The following is a 22,543-nucleotide window of genomic DNA, read 5'->3' as shown; positions in this document are numbered from 1 at the left end:
TTGATGCCCTCATGCCAAAATCCTTGCCAAAATTACTAAAAACATTCCTGGCTGTATGCATAACATGTGCACTAGAGGTAAAGCTAACATCACAAGAATCTTTCCCTTCAGCACCTGGCTTCCTACACAGCAAATAGCAGGTAATTGACAATTTTCTGTTGGAATACTTGCAGAAAACAAGAAAAAGAGCAATAACTACAGACTTGGGTCAACACTGTGCTATAACTGATGCTGACTAATGAAGAAATAAAGGAGATTATTTCAAAACCTGTTGGGTATCTCACAAAATGGCTGGAAGGGCTGGGAGCTTGACTCAGGGCTCAACTACTAGACACAATCCCCAAAACCACACTGCAGAGCTGAGATGACGAGGAAGCTGCTGTGTTACCTCCAAAGCCCAGCTCCCCCGGCAACCATAAGAGTTCCCCCAGCATCCCTAAAAGCTCCGTGCTCCTGCCATCATCCATTCAATAAAATGGAAAGCTTTGCACAGGGATCGTCTACATGCTTTACTCACTTCAGGCAAGAATTCTGTCACCTAGTACATCTAGTTGGTGGAGCTAAAGTCTTATGCCTGCATCCCAGCTGCAAGAGAGGCTAGAAGTCTGAGTTCTGCCTTCATTGTTGGGGTTGAGGTAGTCACAGTGCAGGAATGGCCCCAAACAGAAAAGCTGTTCCTAAGATGACAAGCAGCCACAGACATGACAAATGTCTATGGCAATATACTTACAAAACTGGGAATATGCTACAAAATCTTTCACCTACCATTACGTAGTATCATTTCATGCCATTAACTATTCTTCCACAGTTTCACTTTTGAGGACTACACAGCATCTCATTCACTAGATATAACATAATGTGTTAAGTGTCACCATCCCTCATTATCAAGCATGTAGGTGGTTTCCATATCTTCATTAGGGTCGCTTCACTTTGTGAAGACCCATGACCAGTAATGTCATGACTACATAGACACTCTTAACAGTCCTCCACCACTTCCCTTTCAACCGTAGTACCCAGTATTAGCACCCACTCATATTGTCTCTGAGTAACAAGCTTTGGAACATGCCGCCATGTTTGGAGTTCAGCCCTAGTTCTGGGTTCCCCTTCCCTGGCTTCACTGACATAGCTGTGGGTGAAGCCAGCCTTCACAGGATGTCCTAGACCTTTTGTACACCATGGTTTTCATCCTATTGCCATTTCTACAGACTATTTGGATAGATATGTGTTACATTCTTATCATCTCCTCAAAATACTTAACCTCTGAAAATTATAAATAAAGAATATTCTTTGTAAGGACATGACCTCAAGGCCATCCACTTCTGAGTGTAGAATTGGCGTACTGGGGTTCTGCAACTATGGGTCTGATATTAAAATGTTGTATAATATTCTTTGAGACTTTCCTTATTTATAAAATGGAATTCCCACCACTACAATACCATGGGTAGGATCACAACACTATTTACATCATAGGGTTGCTATAAGGATTCCGTAACTCATAGGAAAGACCTAGCAAAGCACCAACCACATCAGCTATTAAAATTAGCCATATAAAATTGCTTTTTTTGTTAAGTCCCTAGAAGCTTCACATTCCATCTTATGTTCCAATTAGTATTATCACTGCTAGCTTCCAGAAACGAACTTTTCATCAACACAAAACCTTAAGTCTTTCAACTGTCATTGTGCTCCCAGGTCATCAGCCCTCTCTAGTCTTCCTTTCCCCTGCATCCATCCCAGACCCCAGGATCTACCCCATATCATCTTTCATGAAAACCAATTTTTATCTCCCTAAAGATAATATTTTTTTTCTTTTCATGTGCACTGCTTATTCTGTGAGTATTTCATCCAGCTTCCCACCAGAGGGAAGACAACTGAATAATTCATAGGTGCTGACATGTCTGTCCTTCCCATGACAGGTTGTCCTCAAAAACAGACCAGACCTGGCTCATCTAGTCACCCATACCAGGCCTGAATGTCTGAGACAAGCTCAATTTGTTTAAAATGATATCAAACTCTGAAGCAATGGGTGTCTTTGCAAATAACTTCTGCCACTTCACATCTACTAGGAAATAACTGGCGATTTGTATCTTAACAGCTTTGAATTGTATCTTAAATTAAACATTACCATGTCTAGAAGCTGTAACTCAACCCAGAGCAAAGTTGGGATTCTGTTCCTCTTTTATCCTACCTTTGGTTAACTTGGATTACTTATGTGGAAAAAAAAAATCCTTTTCTCATGATCTCATGAAATATTCCTTCAGCGTATCCTCTCCTTATTAAAATATATGAAAATAAATATACATGTAAATATACACACATATACATATGCTGGTCTTTATAAAGATAGTATGTGACTATATTCTCAAGGTAAAAAGTGAACACTATGTAGAAACCTATGTGGAAAACAGTAAAAGTTTCCTTTTCACACATTCCCAATTACAACCTCTCAATAGGGAAGAAAAGAAAAAAAATATTAACAATTTATTTTTCTAGAACTTTTTAAAGCATTTACATACATCTATATATATTAAATTATATATGAAACATAAAAATACCCTATTCCACATATCTTTGACAACTTGTGTTTTTTGGTTGTTTGTTTGTTTGTTTGTTTATTTAATAATATATCAAAGAAGTCTTTCCATGTGAGGGTACAAACAGATCTTCTTTACTCTTTTAATGGCTGGATGGCCCCATAGTGTGAATAAAGTGTTAGTTGTTTGATTCTTACCCTATTATTGGCATTTAGACTGCAAACAACTTATATTGCAAATGATGTCCCATTGTTCACTCTTAAGCACACTTCTTCACAGTCATAGGTAAACTGGGTTCTAGGATAAATATCTAAGGTCCCTTTTTTGTTTTTAGAATCCATCCAAATTTCTGTAAATCTAAATCACTGACTCTTTCTTATTGTGCTCCGATGATTGCTTATGGTTTTGATTCAGAAAGGAAGAAAATGATGCCCTCAAGTTCCAAGAAATGTAACTATCAGCCTTAGGAATCAAATTCACATCTAGCTTAAAGTGTCCTCTTCCTACAGAATAATTCACTTTCAAGTCATCTTGTATCATCAACCCAGAACTCCTATGACCCCATTTTTCAGTGCTCTGTGAACGACAACTTCGCTGTAAGGGGTAATTCTCAATAGCTCTGAAAGTCTGATTACAGGTTCGTAGGAAGGCAGAGCTGCCTCCGATGTCTAGGTAATGAGAACTCATGCAAAGTCTTGATTGGGTCTCAGGAAGGTCACGCCCAAAAGGAAATAGACATGCAACCAAGTATTGAAGACAGCTAGTGTGGAGAATTGGAGGCTAAAATCAATTTTTACTTCATCCAATTTTCTTCATTATCCATTACACAATATAAAACTCACTACGTAAGCTACTCTTGGCAAAACCCTCTGCCTGTTCCTGTTTGAAGTCAATGCGGTAGGAGATGCAGAAGGAGCTGAGTTGCATTGTTTAATTGGCAAGATGGTTCCCAGGTTGGGACTTCTTTATCAAGGAAATTGACTGGCATGCTTAGGTCTCTACTTACCTCTGCCTGTGGTTGGCACAGATTCAAAGAACAGGAGGCCAAGGCAGAAAGTGAGGGTGGTGCTGGACCCCACAAGGCTGGCATGGTCTCTGAGAATAATACATCTTCCTCTCAGCTGCTGGGCATCATGGTGCTGTGTGTGATAAGTCACACGGCTGCCTCCAGAGCAGTCTCCCCTTCCAATTAGCTCCAGTGGTCACCACACTAAGCACCGCTGTGCGCTAGATGCTAGCTCTAGGGATCGACATCCTATAATACTTCCATTAGCACTCACTAAGTATACATCTACTGACCTAAGAAACACAACAAAACAACATTTTGAAGTCAGAGGGAAAATTTTTTTGTATCCATGCAAGACAGAGGAAGGGGAAAAGGTCACTATTCAATGATTCACACACTTAATCTTGGAAAAAAAAATTATGATGGCTTAAAAATAACCCAGTAATATTGAGAAAAACAGCATAAAAAACCTCTTCATTAAGCAAAAGTGCTTTTGGTTATACTAGAAAAGATGAATGCCAGCTAAAATACCCTGGAATTATTTTACTCGATAAGAGTTTAAAAAAGCATCTTCTATGTTTTAGTTTAACTTGGAAATCTCAGGCTATACAAAATAACATTGCTTTCTTGTCCAACCGAAAAGGCAGAAACAAATGTGTGTGCACATCTGCACTTAGGCACACCCTTACATGGGCACGTGGGCTCTGGCTCTCTCACACGCAAACGCATGCGCGGAGCTCATCTTCCCACACCCGTCTGGCTCAGTTCAAACCTCCAGACACAGTCAAATACACAGAAAACCAATGGTAAAAAAAGTACCCCACCGAGCAGAATCTATGTAAAAAGAGATTTTCAGAAAGGATAAGTGGAGAGAAACCATCAGGGGACTCATCATTGCCCAGGAGATTATATACTTCTAAAACAGTCATGAAGTCCTAAAAGGAATATTAAGATGAGAACAATTTATCAGATTTTCCACAATGCCTACCTCTTTAGAACTTCCCTAGAGCATCTTTCAACTCAGTATGATAAATCTGCTATTCCACTCAGTTGTGTTTCACTTCCCAAATAAGCTTGAACTGCAGCATTTTTTTTTGAAGTTTTTTTTTTTTTTTTGGCAGGGGTGGGGGTGGGGGGGTAGGAAGGGTCAGAGATGCAGGCAGAGGGAGAAGCAGGTTCCCCGTTGAGCAGGGAGCCCGATGTAGGACTCAAACCCAAGACCCTGGGACCATGACCTGAGCCGAGGGCAGATGCTTAACTGACTGAGCCACCAGACATCCCGAACAGCATTTTTTTTTTTTTAAATCTGTAAGATTTCAAGTGATATCATACATAATGTCCTTTGAATAAAGGCACCCTTGTGTCCTGAATGCAGCACATCCAATGGGGCTTTTAAAGGGGAAAGAGTAGTGCCAGATGATTGAGGGGTCCACCCCCAGCCCTGTGTCTAGAATGGACCTGCTGACAGAACCAGGAAACTACAATGACAACACAAAATCACTTCAGCGGAAAGCCATTTCAGGCAGATGAAACACTCTGAGAGGCATAGAGCCCTCTCATTTATTCTAAATCCTTATCCAGGAATTGTGCTCGCTTCCAATACAGGAGTCTAGGGGGAAAGGTAATTCCTTAATGCCTCAAAAGATGTAAGAAAGGGGTCAGGAAGGAGACAAAGAGGTGTGGGAAAATAGAGGAAGAAACACCCATTTGTACAAGGTCAAGAACCTTTTCTTAACAGTACAACCATCAGCCTTGAGTCTCCCGAACACTGTTTCTATATGCTCACATTGTACAAGCTATGATGAAGGCATGAGGGAAATTTAAGTCAGAGTCCATGGTCTAGGAAGTTTTGCTGTTGCCAGGGAAACACGATTCCTGTATATCAAAGTATTAGGGAAGAGCATGTTGGTTTTCTGCTTATTCATTTATTTATTTCCAACATCCTTCCCCCTGAGGATTTGCAATTACCTACAAAAATATAACACAAAAACAAAATGATAAAATAAATAATTGGGGAAGTAAAGCCAAAGGGAAACTACAAACAGAAAAATAATAAAACCAGTGCTAAGATTAAATAAAGACACACCACACTGTCCAGGCTAGAGGTAAGGTATAAATCTGGCTTAAAGCTTTGAAAGCCTTAAACACGGACAGTGAATTACACACCATGATATGTACAGAGTACTAAGACTTGGTTGTCTAAGAAGAACAGGGCAACCCTTTGCAAACCTAGCTGCCCGTTGATATCACCTGGGAAGCTTTTCAAAAATTGAATAATCAACCCAAATTCCTAGAGCGAGCAGAGGAAGGGAATGCTGGGAATCTGCATTCTTAAAACCTCCCTGAAGTGATTAGGATGCTGTGAGCTCTGAGACTTGAAGCCACAGCTGTAAGGATTTAAAAATGGGGGAGGAGGGATCCTCCAAAAATCAGATGACAAGAATTATAGAGAATGTGATACTTGAGCTGAGCTTCTCATTTTGGATGGAGTTTAGATAGGAGGAGATAAGGATAGAAGGAATTCAAAGGGGAGGTAGATGCATGAACCAAATCATAGAAGAGGGACCCTAATGCTATGGACAAGATAGCACCATCCAGGGGCACCTGGTGGCTCAGCGCGTTAATCCTCTACCTTCGGCTCAGGTCATGATCCCAGGGTCCTGGGATCAAGCCCAACATCAGGATCTCTGCTCAGCAGGAGCCTGCTTCCCCCTCTCTCTCTGCCTGCTTGTGACCTCTCACTCTCTGTCAAATAAATAAAATCTTAAAAAAAAAAAAAAAAGATAGCACCATCCCTAGTTACTCTGAAGTGGATGTGCAGTGTCCTAGGACATATTTAATTCACTCTTTAATCCATTCAATTATGATCAAATAACAGAGGAATTAAGGTCACATACAAAATAAATAAAGGATAAAACTGAAATAGAAGTGAAATGTATGCATTAGTTATCTATTGTTGTACAACAAATTATCACAATTAAGTGGCTTAAAATAATATACATTTATTACATCACAGCTTCCAAGGGTCAAGAATCTAAGGACAGTTTATCTGGGACCTCTGCTGTGGTCTTATAAGGCTGAAATCAAGGTGTCAGCAGGGCTGAGCACTCCCTGGGGACTTGGAGTCCTCTTCTGAGTTCATGTGGCTGTTGGCAGAACATCTTAGCTCTTACATCTGCAGAACTCATGGTGACTTGCTTTTTCAAGATCAGCAAGAGAATCTCTGTGACTTCAGTTCTCTGACCTTGAGGCTCTCTTTAAAGGACTTGCCAGATTAGGTCAGACCCACCAAAGAAAAATCGCCTTTTTTTAGTAACTCAAAGGCAACGTTTTAGGACCTTAATTATGTTTGCAAAAATCCCTCCACCTTTGCCATGTAATGTAACCTAATCACTGAGGCGACATCCATCATATTCTCAGGCTCTGCCCACAGTCGAGAGGGAGGGAATTATACGCCAGGTTCATGCATAAAGGGGGGCCAGCATCTTGGGATCCATCCTAGAATTTTGTCTACAACAAAGTACAAAGATGAGAGGAGGAGTACTGCAAACATGCAAGATACATGAGTCAACACAGTGTGTGTAATTAAATAGGTAAATTTTGGTTCTGAGCTTCCTAGCAGTTGAAGAAAAAGGAGACACGATCAAATTTCCAAGTACTCTCTGATCAGTTTCTAGTACTGACTTGTATACAAGTCAGTCTTAAATAAGATGTGATAAAAATAGGTCTTTACATAGGACTCATGAAATTAAAATAAGGTAGGAAAAAATAAGTTAAATTAAATTAAAATAAGGTAGGAAAAAATAAGACATAGTTGAAATTTGACCTCAAATAATTCTTTGTCACCACCTTGCCCCCATACTGTAGAGGAATCAGCAATGATCGGAACAGAGTTCCAGGGGGTGCTTGATCAACAGCAGGTCCCATAGGCTAGTGACTGGGGTACATGGGACAGAGATTAACCATGAATAAGCACAAGAAGTAAGAATACTAAAGTGCAAAAGACTCAAGTTAGAAATATGATGGATCAAACGTGTGGAAGAACAGGAACAGAATTTCAGGCACTGGGTAGCATCGAACGGATCCCACAGAAACGTTGTCTCATTCTTGTCACCCCGGTAAGTTTTATCTGGCTGCCTCCCTGTGGAACAGCTTTTTCCCAGGGCATCTTACAGGCATCCTGTGATCTCTGACAAGGCTGGCCAAAGTCTCTGCTTTCTGGTGCTCATAATGCATTCTGAGCATTTAGTAGAGTGAACTGTGTCCACTAACATGGTACTCATTCTGAAATAGACCTGCAGTGGGGACACTTGGCTGGTTCAGTCAGAAGAGCATGGGACTCTTGATCTCGGGGCTTTGAGTTCAAGCCCCACAATGGGTGTAGAGATTACCAAAGAAAAGAAACTTTATAACACACCTGTAGTGGCATGCAAATTTCTCTATTTTGTTCCATCTACTAATATCTTATCTCTTTTTATGACCCCACTCAGTTCCACCCTTCCCTGCTCTGACCCACGTAGCTGCCTCCCTTCCTGGAGTGGCCTGTACCCTCCCCCACAGCATCAGCTTTGTCTGTGTAATCACTCCCATTTACTTGTGTCTTGTCTCCTACAGTCTGTCCATCTGGTGCACAGCAACAACAGACCCCTTTCCTCTTTCAGTTTCCAAAGAGTTTATTAGTTTAGATTTACAAGACCTATAGATGGAAGAGGCCTTGGAATCCTCAAGCTTACGGTCTTCCTCAATGAAGACCATCCCATTATAATCTGAGCACTTCGAGGGACAAGGAACTATTTCAAAAGGTACCAGATCCTTTCTGTGAACTTTCAAATGATGAGAAGTGCTACCCAACATTAGGTTATAATTGTTTCTCTTTAGCTTCTCTGCTTAAGTAGAAATGAAAATAGTGTGTGTTTGTTCACTAAGGGACATGCCCTAGAATATTCATACCAGCACCATTTGTAATGGTCCCAAACTGGAAACTATCCAAATGCCCACCAACAGCAGAAAGAACAGATTATGATATAGATACAGTCACACAATGTAATACTATACAGCACTGAGCCTGAAATGTGATATGTAATATGGATGAATCACACATATAATCTGAATGAGGGAATACGATGCATAATGTATGATTCCATTCATATCAAGTTCAAAAACAGCCAAAATTCATCTATGCTACTGGAAGTCAGCATGCAGATTACCTTAGAGGTGTAACGGAAAGGGAACTTGAGGAAATCTGAGATGCTACTGTTTCTCGGCCTGAGAGCTGGTAATGCAGGTCTATCAGGTTTGCAATGGCCAAGCTGTATACTTAGATGGATTTACCTATATCTATGTTATACTTTTAAAAAAGTTCAAAGATCCTCTTCCTCCAAATGACCTGAATAAATAAAATTTCTTTAGCCATTTCTTATGGATACGAGTTTTAGAATGTTCAAGATCCTTGTCATGTATTTATAAAACCTCTGAATTTGGCGAAGTTCTAATCATTCCTTCAGAATTTAATCATATTGATTGGTTTGTAGTGTTCTTTAAAAATGTCCCATGTGAGATTACCTCCTTTCCTCCAATATGTTGTGAACCCCATTAAGATAGGTACTTTTCCTTTTGATTTTTCTAGCAGCACATATAATCAGTGTCTATTGCATACCTAGAAAATACTCTTCTTCCCTCCTCTTCCTTAGCAACTACAGATAAAAGAGATCAAACTTACGTGGGACCTACTTGATTAAACAACCAAGTATTCCCCCCAAACACTTCTTTTTGTTAAAGTCTGAATACTAATTCATCTGGGGAAGCTAAATTCTATTTTGCTCTTTTCCTTCAAGTTGTTCTAAGGACTGACCTTTGCCCTGATTTATGAGGCCTTTTCAGATGTTTCCATATGGAGAGGTGGAGACTCTTAGTAAGCGGACCCCTCCACAGCACTGATTCTGTATTCCTTACGTGTGTTCCTTTTGTTTTCATCACCCATAAATTGACCTAATGTCTGCACCCCTTCCGTATAATTTTCTTTTCTCCAGGAAGAAATAGTAATTTGGACAATGAGACAAGAAAGAAGCATTCTTATTCACATGAGGTTAGTGGCATCATTCTTCCTTATGGGCTAAACAGAAGGTAAGATAAATAAGTAATAGCACACAAACCACATCTCTAATGGAAAGAAAGAATTCCGGGTTCTACGCTATGGCATGAAAATAATGCTTTTGATGTTGATAAGGCTCCCGGCTGATAGCTTATCTTCCCAGACCAAATATTGCCAGAGAAATCTACAGACATTCACATCATGAAGGCTGTTTCTCTCTCTGCTCGCACACTCATTCACACACTTGGCACCTGGCGTGCATAAAGGTTTGCTGAATTTTCCTTTCCCACTTTGCAGTTCTTCCTAGAGAAGATTCAAGGGCATCACTCACTTACATGGACAAATGACAAAGAGGGAGGCCAGTCTCTTGATCATGTTCATATCCCTGTCACCCAGCCACCCTCTGTAAACAATGGTTCAGTCTATACAAGTACAGCCCATCCTGACCCAGGTTTTCCAGAGATAGATAGATAGATAGATACATAGATACGTATAAGTAGCAAAGAATGAATTTATGAATCTGGGAAGACTCTTACGAAGCCCGTTGAAGAACTCTCTAGAAAATTGAAGACACATGTCTGCTCTTTATAAGGATCACACAAAACAGAGAAGGAAAATCTAAGAAAGCCACTCATGCAGAAACTATTTAATCAAAGAGTAAAGACAATTATAACATCTGTTAATCTTCTGTGGAGGTTATAATTAAATGCTTTGGGGAAACACCCTTTCAAGGGTGATCCTGTAACATCTGTTGTGAGGACACACAGCATTGTGCAGTGACGAATCACTTCTGCACTTTGGGAGAATGGGACTTCTGGGGATCACAAACACAGCAAGAGCCCCCACGCACACACGCAGCCTGGACCTGCACCCGCTGTCCTGGGGGAGGGGCTCTGCTCCTCAGCGCTGGGGTAATTGTCTGTATGGTGAGTCAGACTGCGGTCATTGTGTGTTAAGGAATAACGGGATCACAGGGCCAGAAATGGCCTTGAGACGATCTCATCTCTGCCTTCACTTTGCAGATGGGGTCACTTCATCCTACAGCTGGCTCTGGTGGTGTACACGCAGGGTTGTTCAATTCTCCTTCCAAATTACACTCCACCCCACCATGCTGCTCCCTCTGGTTTCTCTCTTTATTTGGGCTTGTAGTTCTGATGTGCTCTTTGTTTAACAGGAGCAGCATTATAAACAGCCCCAGGGGTTTTGAAGTTATGGAGAAATGGGAAAACTGAAAGGACTCCCTTCTGTGTCTTCCCGGGCATTGAGAAACACCAACCATCTTCACTTCCCCTCTACTCTCCTTTCTGGGGAACACGAGGGCAAGGAGAGAGAAATGAAGATAAAGAAGAAGAACAGCAAAAGATAAGAGAAAATAGGAGAGATGGAGAGAGAGAGGGAAGACTGAGAGAAATAAGGATGGAGAAATAAGGTTGAGTAAGGGAGAGAGAGATGGAAAAGAGGCGGGGGCAGGAAGAACTAGGGAAGTTGGTCCCTAGGGATGCAAAAAAAGGGCATCGACTAAAGACCTCACCAAAAGGAGCTGGGCACTCCTTAAATCCATCCCACTCCATAACCTGGTTCCACTCTGCTTCAGATAAGCACTTCTGCACACACAACAGACCACAGGATTTGGCAGTTTTGCTAAACAAAATGCAGAGGTGGTAGAGCTGGGGCATCACATAGACAGATGCAATGTGCTGAGCCATGAAAAATATGTCCATATGGGGAGAACGTAATAAATGCATTCGTGGCCAGGAGGGGGTTGGGGGTGGGCAGTCCCCTCGGTAGTTGTTTGGGGCTGTATGTGTCAAATTGCTGAGGACACAGGGCTCTTGACATTTGGTGTTGGGATTAAACAACAAGTCCCTATGACCCAGATGCACAGAATATCAGTCCTCCCGTATCCCTCTAGCAAACACCGACTCACAAGAGCCCGTGATGACTTCAGCGCTGAGGAGCCAATAACGGTGATACTGGCCACCCCACACTGTGAGTCTACTTTGTGCTGACACCCCCGTACTTCGTCTCATCATCTCACAGTGACCCTACAGGGAAGTCAGAGAATCAAAATATCCAGTCAAAGCCTTCCTGGGCGATCTGGAACAAACTGACCTCTCATCTAGAAAATGGAATTTATGGTGGTATCTATCTCAGAGGGCTATTTTGAGAGTAAATGAGACAGCGTTGATAGAAAGGACAACAGGACCAGACACATTCTAAGTCCTTCATAAATATTAGATGAATACATTATTGCTATTGCTATGTTTTATGGGCAAGGAAACTGTGCTCATTGAAGTTTAATAACTCACCCCACCCATGTCAGTAGAGCTCAAAATAGAAACTGGAACCCAGGTATATCCAAGGGTAAGTGCCACATAGGCATGAGCTGAACCTACTGGTTTCTGTTACTCCGTTAACTGACTCCAAAGGTCCTGATCTTCCTAGTATGTGAAACAGACTTTCAGGAAAAAGCTATCCAGCAACTCTGCAGCCCAATCTGGGAAACCTAAAGGGCACAATACGCAGTCCAGGACACTCTCTTCTTTCTAATCATTGTCCTCATCAATGAGAGAAAAGAAATCCTTGCCTTTTCTCTTCTTCTTTTATTCTCACACCTTTAGAGCTCATATCTTACAAATGCCATGAATATTGATGTTTACATGACTAGAAAGAGACAGGCACTCACTCACTCACTGAAAGTTAGGTAAAAAAATAAAATAATGCCATATGGTTGTGCCTTGAATCCATAAGCATTTGAATACCATGAAATTTGAATTCTTTTTTCTTAATATTTTATTTATTTGACACAGAGAGAGAGACAATGAGAGAGGGAATGCAAGCAGGGGAGAGGGAGAAGCAGACTTCCTGCCAAGCAAGGAGCCCGAAGCAGGGCTCAATCCCAGGACCTTGGGATTATGACCCGAGTGGAAGGCAGACACTTAACTGACTGAGCCACCCAGGCACCCCCGAATGCCATGAGACTTGAATGTCATCAGTTGAGTTATAAATAGGAATGTGTTCATAAGTATGAAAATGGAGAGGCCAAAGCACTAAATCAAAATGAGAAAACCTGTTTATATACATCCATTCACCAAATATTTGCCAGGCACCTACCATTTGCCAGTCACTGTTCTGGGTATTAAAGAGGAGCGACAAGGCTTCGCCTTCGTGGAACCTGTAGCTTAGATGGGAAGATGTTCTTGATCAAATCTGTTGACCATACATTTAATTACACTAGTGACAGGGGCTATGGGTAACAAGTACTGAGGCTATCAGAGTGGATAGCAAATAGGGAAAGACTTCCTGAAGAGGAGCCATGTAGGTATAGTAGGAGCTGTCCCAGTATGGATGGTGGGGAGGAGGAAGCCTTCCCGAGAAGGAAAGATTTCATTGTGTAGGAGGAGCTAAAAACAGGCAGTAAGTATATAGAGAAGAACTCTGCCCTAAGCCACTGAATGACTTCAGAAAACTTAGCTAGTTTCCCTAGGGTTCTTCTGTTTCCCTCAATGGAAAATAAGCATGATAGGAAATGTACCAAGTGCTCTCCTGCTCTCACAGATTCTCTTGACTCTCCCTCTCTGTGTCTGAATCAAGGGCCTATTATAGAGTAAGAAGATTCTGGTCCAGGTGCAGGAAACAGAAAACCCATTTTTGTTGAGAGTGGGGTTCACTCAAATGTGGGAAGCAAGTATAAATCATTCCTAGGATTTGCTTTTCTCATATTCAACATCCAGTCCTGGATCCCAGAAGGCTCAGAGACCAGTGCTCAATTCTAAAAGAAATGTCATGTGTAGTTTGTATGCTTGGCATCCACAGTCCTGGTTTGATTGTTGGGCTGTTAATAATCTATCTGAATTCTGCAATTTCCCCCTAAGAAAAGAATAAAAATGCAAAGTTAAGACTTTTCATTTTTCCAGATAGAAAGAACTACAATGCAGTTGAAAAAACTACTTTGGTAGTTTTACTCCTCTTGATCAGGTGTCCTAATAAAAACTGGCTTCTTCAACAAGGGAACTGTTCCAACTGGTCTGTATGTGAAATGTTATTCAGTTTAATAAGGCCCTCTACTGGCAATCTCCAAAAACACAGCCTCCTTTAAACAATTTAAAGTATTTTACTTTAAACAATTTAAAGTATTTCAACTAAGTATCTCACATTACCGATCATACAAATCTGGGCTGAAAGAATGAGTGAAAAGAAAATGAGAAAGGAAAGATATAAATGCCATTTTGAGTGGACCATTCATTCGCTATTCATAAAATAACTTACTTGAAGTATCATTTGCTCTCTTCTGATGAAGCTATTCCAGATGTCAAAGGTACACAGAAACAAAGCATATTTACCACATTAAAATGTACTGAATATTCGTGGAACCCTAAGACCAAAATGTTGCCCAACTACAATAAACCAGATCATTTCTATTTATCTACATATGAGTCATTGACTATAATCAGAATTTTTTAAAATGTTGAAGGCAGGCCCTTTACATTGCTTCTGATATGGCACAACTGATAATTAAGTTCCTTAGCTTGACAACTGACAAAAAGGCTGTATGGTGACTTGAGAACTTAATTATGGGTATATGAAGAACATTTTAAAAGTAGGTTTCCTTTGACACATGCATCAAAGGGTTGATGGAACACTGGGAAAATTTAACTAAAGATTACTAGAAAATTAAGTAAACTTTTTTAATGAGGCCATTAATAACTGTAGGAAAAATATTTTAAACAGAAATCAAATGTGATAATAAAATATTTGATTCAACAATGACCATAAAAATGAGCACTAAATGTACATGTAATCAACAATTTTGACTGGAGAACAGAGAGGGCGTGGGAGATATAAGAAACATATATTGCCTATCATAAGAGGAAATAAATCAATTTTCTAAATAGATATAAAACATTATTTAGAGATATTACATAAAAAGCAGCTAAGAGAGTAGAAAAATTCTCTGAGGGGTGGGAATACAGAGGGGAGTGTGGCTCAGGAACTGTGAGATAGATAGATTTTCATGCCCCTATACAATGTTTATACACAGACATAGCACTATACATGGACATATTTATATGTGATATATGTAGCTATATATTTACATAAGCATTTTTGCACTATTCAGTTTTCTAAGCTTTAAGCATGTATTGCTTTCATTTTTAAAATGTATTACTTTCATTTTTAAAACTTTCAAAATAACACATCACCACTGACAATGGGACCATTTGGGACATATTTTGGGCTGGCCTGGATCAGATTCAGTTTGCCCAATGGAGTAAATACCCTTCATAGAACAGTTTGTCAGACATGCATCTCAACAGTAACACTGTGTTCCCACATTTCGGAACTAACAGCTCTTCTTTCAACACCATGATATTTATCTGCCGTATTATTGACTGAGCTTATATTCCACAATGTTGGGTTTGGGCCTTTTCCTCTTGAACTCAGTCCACTGGCTTCCTATAGTCTATCCAAATTCTACTCTAAGGAATCACTAATCCAGAAAGTTTCTAAGAAGGAGAGAGCTGATTCCTTGCCCTGAAAATACCAAGATTAATTTATGTAACCACTGGGAAGTACCTTGTGTAATTGAGGCTTCCAAACCGACACGACACACTTCATTAGACAAGTATGTATTGGGACATAGTAAATGTTGTGGGTAATGTTCTATGCATCTGCGAGATTTATTATTCCATCTATAAGAAAACACAACTGGGAATCCAAATTTCCAAAGGCATTAAACTTCGTAGAATTAGAGCGCCAGAGAAAAACTAGGACTTGGCAGTGTCCAGCCTCTACCATTCTGGCTATTTAAATCCATTATCACAAAATACTACCACTTCCATTGGTAAACTTTTCAGGCACCAACCAAATGGCCAACCATCATTTCCATTTTTTTTTTTAAACTTGAATTGCCTAGATTATATTCTTGACCAAGCTGGACTCAGTCTATCAACACCCATACCAAGAACGCAAATAATCTTGATGTTTAGCCATAAACTTGGGCTAGCCTGCAAGAGGATTCCTATCTAAGACTAAAAGAAAAACAAACACCGAAGGACTGGACATGTGTGTTAGACATTTCTGAATAAGTAGAAAATGTGAAGCACCAGGTCAACCAGTTGGACACCTATAAGTATCCATGGGATTTGTGGTTCTGCCAGACCAATCAGCCCAGGATGAGACAAGAAAAATTAAAGTTCCACCATTGTCAAAGCTCATGAGGGAAAAAAAATGCCTTCCATAACCGGAGGGCAGTATAATGAAAGATTACGACCACAGGCTCAGGGTTCAAATCCTGCTCTTGTTTCTTACCGCCCATGTACCTTTCCCATTACCTCATCTTTCTGAACCTCAGTACCCTTGCCTGGAAAGTGTGCATTGCGATCATAATGAGCCAGCATGGGCAAAGAGCTTGGCGATTAGGGGGAAGAAAACAGCTTGAATCTTCTCCTACAGTTCCCGTGAAACATGCATTCATACACTTTTTTTCATCATTTATTGGGAACTCACTCGGTGCCAGGTGCTGAGCTATGCATGAGATTACAAATTTGGCAAGGCCTGGGAGAATAAATTGGGTGGATGGAGAGGTACCACAGCAAGAACATAAAGGTGGAGGGGTACAAAAGAACATAGCAGCCCAGCTTGTTCAGGTAACAGAAAGCAGCGTGGGTAGCTAAGCCAATCATTTCCATGCTAATCACCCGAGGAACATTTAACAATGCCTGGATCCGAATCCCATCTTGAAGATGCTGATTCATTAAGTCTGGAGTAGGACACGGGCATCTATCTGCAAGGTAAATAATAATGACAACAGCTAATACTCACTAGTACTTAATATATGCTTGGCATTGTGCTAAGTGTTTTAGCTCTATTAATTTACGTAATCCACCCCAAGTCTTCATGAGGTAGTCACTCTCATTAGCCACATCTTAAAGATGTGAACTTCAAACAGAAAAGTTAAGTGAATTAAGCACAATCGTAAAGGCAGAATGTGGTAGGAGCAGCATTTGAGCCTGGGCCATCCACTTCCAGATACCAAACCCTCCATCACTATGTCCTGGTGCCCTTGGACCTCTGGTGGAAGGTTCAGAGGAGCTGTCGGGCCAGAAAGCTCCAGAACAGATAGTCAAGTACATGCAGAGGAATGGAGAAGAATGAGCTGGAGTAGGCTAGCTGATATCACATCAGGAATAGCCCTGTTTGCATGCTCAGGAGTCTGGCCTTGAAGGCCTTCAACCCCAGGGAGGAAGACTACAAAGTCATTGAGCACAATTATGTGAAAATATTGTCAACCAAGAGCAGAGGGCTGGATGTTTGATGAAGGAGAGGGGATATTTAAGAGCAGCCATTCACTTATTCATTTATTTAGTATTACATATTGAACAATGACTATATTAGAGGCTGTAGATATAAAAAGTGCTAAAACCTAGCCCTTGTTTTCAGCAGAAAGAGGTATTTATGTGGCAAAGAGCTCCAGATCCCACAGCAAAAGTTAACACAAGATACCATGAAGGTCCAAAGAAAGAAATCATCGCTACAACTCCAAGAGTTCATGGAGGGATCTGAAAGTCTTATCAGGGGCAAGGAAGGTTCCAGAGAAAAAAGGAATGTAGGGTGTGGACGGAATCGAGCTAAATATTGGAAGCTGAGATCCAGGCTCCAGTGAGAGAAGGAAGGGGGACGAGGAATCAGTGAGAAAGGGAAGAAAAGGTTCTACTGGCAAGAGGAGCTCAAGAGAGGAAGGAAAAAAGCAAGGTGTGGTCAATAAATAATACTAATAAGTTTGAGACTTGAAAGTAAAGCAGAAGCACAGAATGTCGGTGCTGGGAGCCACCTGACATCTCATGACCTGTACATGAGGCAAAATGCCTTTTATATTATTTCAACTGCCACAATCACCTCCACTTTGCCTTTTGGCCATTAACTGCAAAATAATCACAGAGTTCTCTTTGGCTCTCTAGCAAAAAGAAGGAGGAACAGAGACATTTAGACGCACACCCAGAGCCAAAGACAAAACAGGAGCCTTGTTTACCCATACACCAGCCCTGTTCCTACAGCAAGATCTACAAGCACACGTGGGTCCTATTTCTTCTGTCATCTTTAGGAACGGAAGTGTGGAAGGCATGCTGGAATGAGCACCAGAGACGGAGTCTCTAGCTGTAGCTCTGCCACCATCTTGCCAGGTGACTCCAGACCAACCATCCGCCTTCCTGGCGCCTCAGGTTTCCTTCTGTAAAAGGATGAGCTCTAATAGCTTGAAAGCTGTCTTAGTAGCAGATCCCTTATTTTAAGAGAAAAGTCACAAAAAGCACTGCCTTTCAATACATGAAACACATCAGAGCAGGGTGTGGCCTGATGGAAAAAGTGAGGACTGACCAACATGCAGGGGGCTGCCCACCTAGAAATCCATGGAAGACAGTGGAATATTTTAGGACCTTTCTGGCCCTGGCTTCTCACAATTCTCTGAAAACAGAGAAAAAGCAGAAGGCCAGGAAGGCTGTCCCTGTTCTCGCGGGTGAGTGACAGAACAGCCAAAGTGAGGAAGAGGCTGGGCTCCGGGAGTGAGTCACAGAGTTCGCGTGCGGGAGCTAACAGGCTAAGAGCCACTTCTTGCCAATCCGTGCAGCCGGGCTGTCAGTTCTAGACTGCAGGAATCAGCCACGAGGGGCTACCGAGTGCAAGGCGCTGAGGAGCAAACCCAGCATCCCACAGCCCACAGCGGACAGCCGAGGGCAGGCGTAGGACTTCCAGGTGGCCCCGTGCGTCCGTGATAAAGAGGGAGCCTGCATCCAGGCTGTAGGCACGAGGATCCCCCCGTCTTCCTATTCTCCCAGAGATATCTGGACAGTTTTAAAGAGTCAAAAGGAAAGTCAGAAAGGATGTGGGTCTCGAATCCAAACCTAGCTGAGTGCCAAAATTTGGCTTTTCCAGTAGTACCTTAATTCAGGTTCCTAACTCAGAAGACAAGTCAGGACAGTGAGCATTTCTCCAGATACTCAATGGGAAAATATCCAGATAGGAACGGTTTCAGTTTCAAAACATTTTTCTATACTTTCAAATTCCCCAAGAATGAATGAGCCCTGGGTGTGTGTGTGTGTGTGTGTGTGTGTGTGTGTGTGTGTGTGTGTGTGTGTGTCGGGGAGAGGGTGTAGGCAGGAGGGAACAAGACACTGTAAACAACATGCACATATTAGAAATCTACAAGCCACAGAAAGGATCAGAGCCCAAAAACAAAGAGTGGGTTCCCCCTTCTAGCACCCCAGTTAATTAAAAATTAGTCTGTCGTTTTCTATTAAAATTCCTAGGTCAACCTAATAGTTTTTTCGTATGGTTGGTTGCTTTTTATTTGAAGAAGAAAAAAAAAAAATACAACCTCCCAGCAGAGTCCACAGAGGACTAGGAATTCACTCCCTGTTATCTACACCCCGGTGCCTGTTCTCAGACCAGGAGTCCTCTGCACCTACCCCCCGGCAACTTCAGCGCACTATAATTACTAGGAACAGACGCCTACTTGTTGTGGCAGCCCAGAGAGCCTGTAGAAACACCTAAACACCATCATCTCACTTTAAAAGGAAAGCAAGCTGTATAAATAAGAAAAACTGTTACAAGAGTTTAAAAAAAAAAAAAAACCAAACCCACAACCCACAGCCTTACTTGTAGTTAGCTCTTCAGTCACTATATATCACGGTCCCGGAGACAGACACAGCCACGGCTCTCTCCAGCTAAAAATTTCTTCCCGAGTTTATCCTCTGTTTATTTTTGAAGCATTAAAAGGCCGCGCTAAGAGAGCACGCTCAGTTTTCCCGAACCTCCGAAGCGGCCGCGGAGTCCTGCAGCGAATTCGGAGCAAGTTTGCGGAGACTTGCTCCCGGGGCTGCTGCGGCTCCGCGGTTGCTCCGAGCTTGTAAATACAAGCTCCGTGGACAAAGTCCCAAATGACATCACTGGCAGCTGCTTATTGTTGAGTCTTTATTAACTGACTGTCAAAAAGAAAGGAGGGGGTGGGGAGCAAGAGTATCTTTTCTGCCACAAAATCGGCATCGCGGGGCGGATTCCAGTTATACACGCGTAAATAATCCCATTGATTCAAATTTTCAAGAGCTTGGTTTTTCTCAGGTCCGAGCCTTTCTCCAGAAAAAGACACGGAATCGCCTGGATAAGCTGAGGACACTGAGGGAAAGTTTGCAATGCCAGCAGGGTCCCATCGACTTGTTTACCCACCTGTTTGCAGCCTGCTCCAGAGTTTGAGGACTCACAAATATGAATCTTAGTTATGTCTTGTGTGGCCTAAGAGCTTTTGCTGTGAGAGACACACCTGCCTAATGCCTTTCCTAAATGGGTTTTCTTGGGGCGACGCTCTTTTTAGACATACTCTGAAGTTTTTCATCTTGGGGTAGAAGAAAATGTTCCATGAGTGGTAGGCAGAATTTTGTATCTATGTGCACATAGGTGGATTTTTTTTCTTTTCTTTTCTTTTCTTTTTTTTTTTTTTTAAGATTTTATTTATTTATTTGACAGAGAAAGCTCACAAGTAGGCAGTGAGAGTGAGAGGGAAGCAGGCTCCCTGCCGAGGAGAGAGCCGGATGTGGGACTCGATCCCAGGACCCTGAGATCATGACCTGAGCCCAAGGCAGAGGCTTTAACCCACTGAGCCACCCAGGCGCCCCCCCCCCACTTTTTTTCTGAGAAGAGTGCTAGAAGCTTTCTTTAGATTCTTATTATTTTTTTTTAAATTTTCATTCCAATGTAGCTAACAGTGTTATATTAGTTTTAGGTGTGCAACATTGATTGAACACCTCCATACAGTACTCCGTGTTCATCAAGATAAGCGTGCTCTTGATCTCCTTTACCTTATTTCACCAGATTCTCAAAATTTTTTTTTTTTTTTTTATTTGACAGACAGAGATCACAAGTAGTCGGAGAGGCAGGCAGAGAGAGAGGAAGGGAAGCAGGCTCCCTGCTGAGCAGAGAGCCCGATGCGGGACTCGATCCCAGGACCCTGAGATCATGACCTGAGCCGAAGGCAGAGGCTTTAACCCACTGAGCCACCCAGGCGCCCCCAGATTCTCAAAATTTTAATGACCTACTTGCACCACCCCATCATGCCTCCGCCCCCAAATCTCTGCCAAGTGTCTATAATAATCGCAAGGAATATTGTAAGCGCCGGGCCACTTGGAGCCAGCAAGACAAAAGTGAGCACTTTCTGGCCGGTTTCTGCTGGAATCTCTCCTGTCCGCGGGATCCGGCTAGTTCTCTCCCCACCACAAATCCTCCACCTAGTCTCTGTCCTGAAGCTCAACCCTCGAGACCACTGTTCTCCTTCCTTCCTCTGCACTGCTATAATGCTGCTGACTATTTCTATTTATTTGCAGCTTTTTATATACTGACTTGTATTTTTAGCTTGTTTTGTAGCCATCTGTGTTCTGTCTCCCCAACCCAGTTTGAAAGGTCTTTGAGGGCAACCATTGTGTTGTGTTATTTGTTTACCCTCAAATCGCCTGCCATAGTCAATCTTCAGCCCAAATGGGGGTAGGGCGCTGCAAATGGTGGCAGGAATAAGGTTGGCAGATTCCAGGGAATGGGGTATATATTTAGATTAAACACTCTCCTGGCACTTGAAAAACAATGACCTCACATCTCAATGCTTTTCCACAGTGGATGCTCAAAATTATTTTCTCAAAGAGCAGTGGTAGGTTATTAATTGGAGGGGGTATCAAGGTCCCCAAATATTCCAGTTTCATATAGGAATCACATAAAGACAGTGCATAGCTCCTATGAGTTTTAACCAACACAGTATTTATGGAAAGCAAATTAGAAATGCCTAAAGATTTTCTAGGTCCAAACCCTTAGAGCCAGCAAGTCCACTCTACCAGAGTGATCCCACCAATAAATTCACAGAAGAGCTTAAGGATATAAGCCCCAAAATGTTCTTAGCAGCATGATTTATAACCAATAAGACAGAGATAACTTCCGGCTATATGAAAAGAGCTAATAATACAAATTGAGGTATATGCACAGTACAGAAAACTTAGAAGGGGTTGAAAAAATTGAGGTAACTGTGCATATACTGATATGGAAAGAAGGAGCTGCTTGTTGAATAAATAAAGCAAATTGCAGTGAAGAATGTAGCATATGATGGAGGAATCATGCCAATTATGAACAACAGTTATCCTTGGGGAGTAAGATAAGGGGAACTTTCATTTCTGTATGCTTATGGGTAGTTTGATTTTTTTTTCAATAAGCGTGTTCCACTTTTATTATTAAAATAATAATTATTAAATATAATTATTATTAAAATAATAAAAGTCCATGATTACATAATTTTCCAAATAAATCACAAGAAGAGACCAGCTACTTCTTTTTTCAACAAATGTCTGACATATAGTAGATGCTCACTAAAGACCTATCTATCGAACCCATTTTTTTCAGGGTTCCTACAAGAATACTTCAGCACATGGGGCTGGAATGGGATAAAGAAGATGCGAGAACCAGACACTGGATTTTCATTCCTGATCCAAAGGCCAATCCCCCTTTCTATTACATCGGAAGACTGGTTTGAAAACCTCTGAGTCTCCGTCTACCTTAAACAATGATTAAAGTTAAGTGTTCAGGACATAAAGTGCTGACCTTTCTGTTGTGCAATTGCTGTTTGACAAATGGAATTTTCAGGTAAGACAAGTATGAACCGCTCTGGTTCTGTTCGCTAGTTGCTAGCAAGCACGGGAAGACAAGTCAGAAAGCTTGTAAGGGCACAGTTTAGCCCAGCTCCTTGTCAGGGCTGGTCTAACATTAAGGGAACTCTCCAGAGAAAAGTTGGAAAAATCTAATCCATAAAGAGTCTTCAGAGCTTTGTTAAGGACTCCAGGCTTTGAAATTCAGGGGCCTGGAGTGATGGCACAATGCACAGGTCTGTCTCCT

At 41.6% G+C, this 22,543-nt stretch overlaps 1 protein-coding gene across 6 annotated transcripts in view; it reads right to left on the bottom strand.

The window, feature by feature from the left end:
• The window catches only part of NCKAP5 (NCK associated protein 5), a 970,240-nt gene that overhangs the window by 861,187 nt on the left and 86,510 nt on the right, over positions 1 to 22,543 (bottom strand). For 5 of the 6 annotated variants that reach the window (XM_032354099.1, XM_032354093.1, XM_032354102.1 and 2 more), the window contains exon 1: positions 19,280 to 20,077. The exons of the other annotated variant lie outside the window; for it this stretch is intronic. The gene's annotated coding sequence lies outside the window, so the exon portion shown is untranslated. Of the gene's footprint in view, positions 1 to 19,279; positions 20,078 to 22,543 lie in introns of those variants that run through there. 6 annotated transcript variants of the gene reach the window in all.

The sequence above is a fragment of the Mustela erminea genome, chromosome 8, assembly GCF_009829155.1.
Source record: "Mustela erminea isolate mMusErm1 chromosome 8, mMusErm1.Pri, whole genome shotgun sequence".
NCBI lineage: Eukaryota > Metazoa > Chordata > Mammalia > Carnivora > Mustelidae > Mustela > Mustela erminea.
Note: the sequence above shows the minus strand (reverse complement) of the source record. Positions and strands in the feature narration are given on the sequence as shown.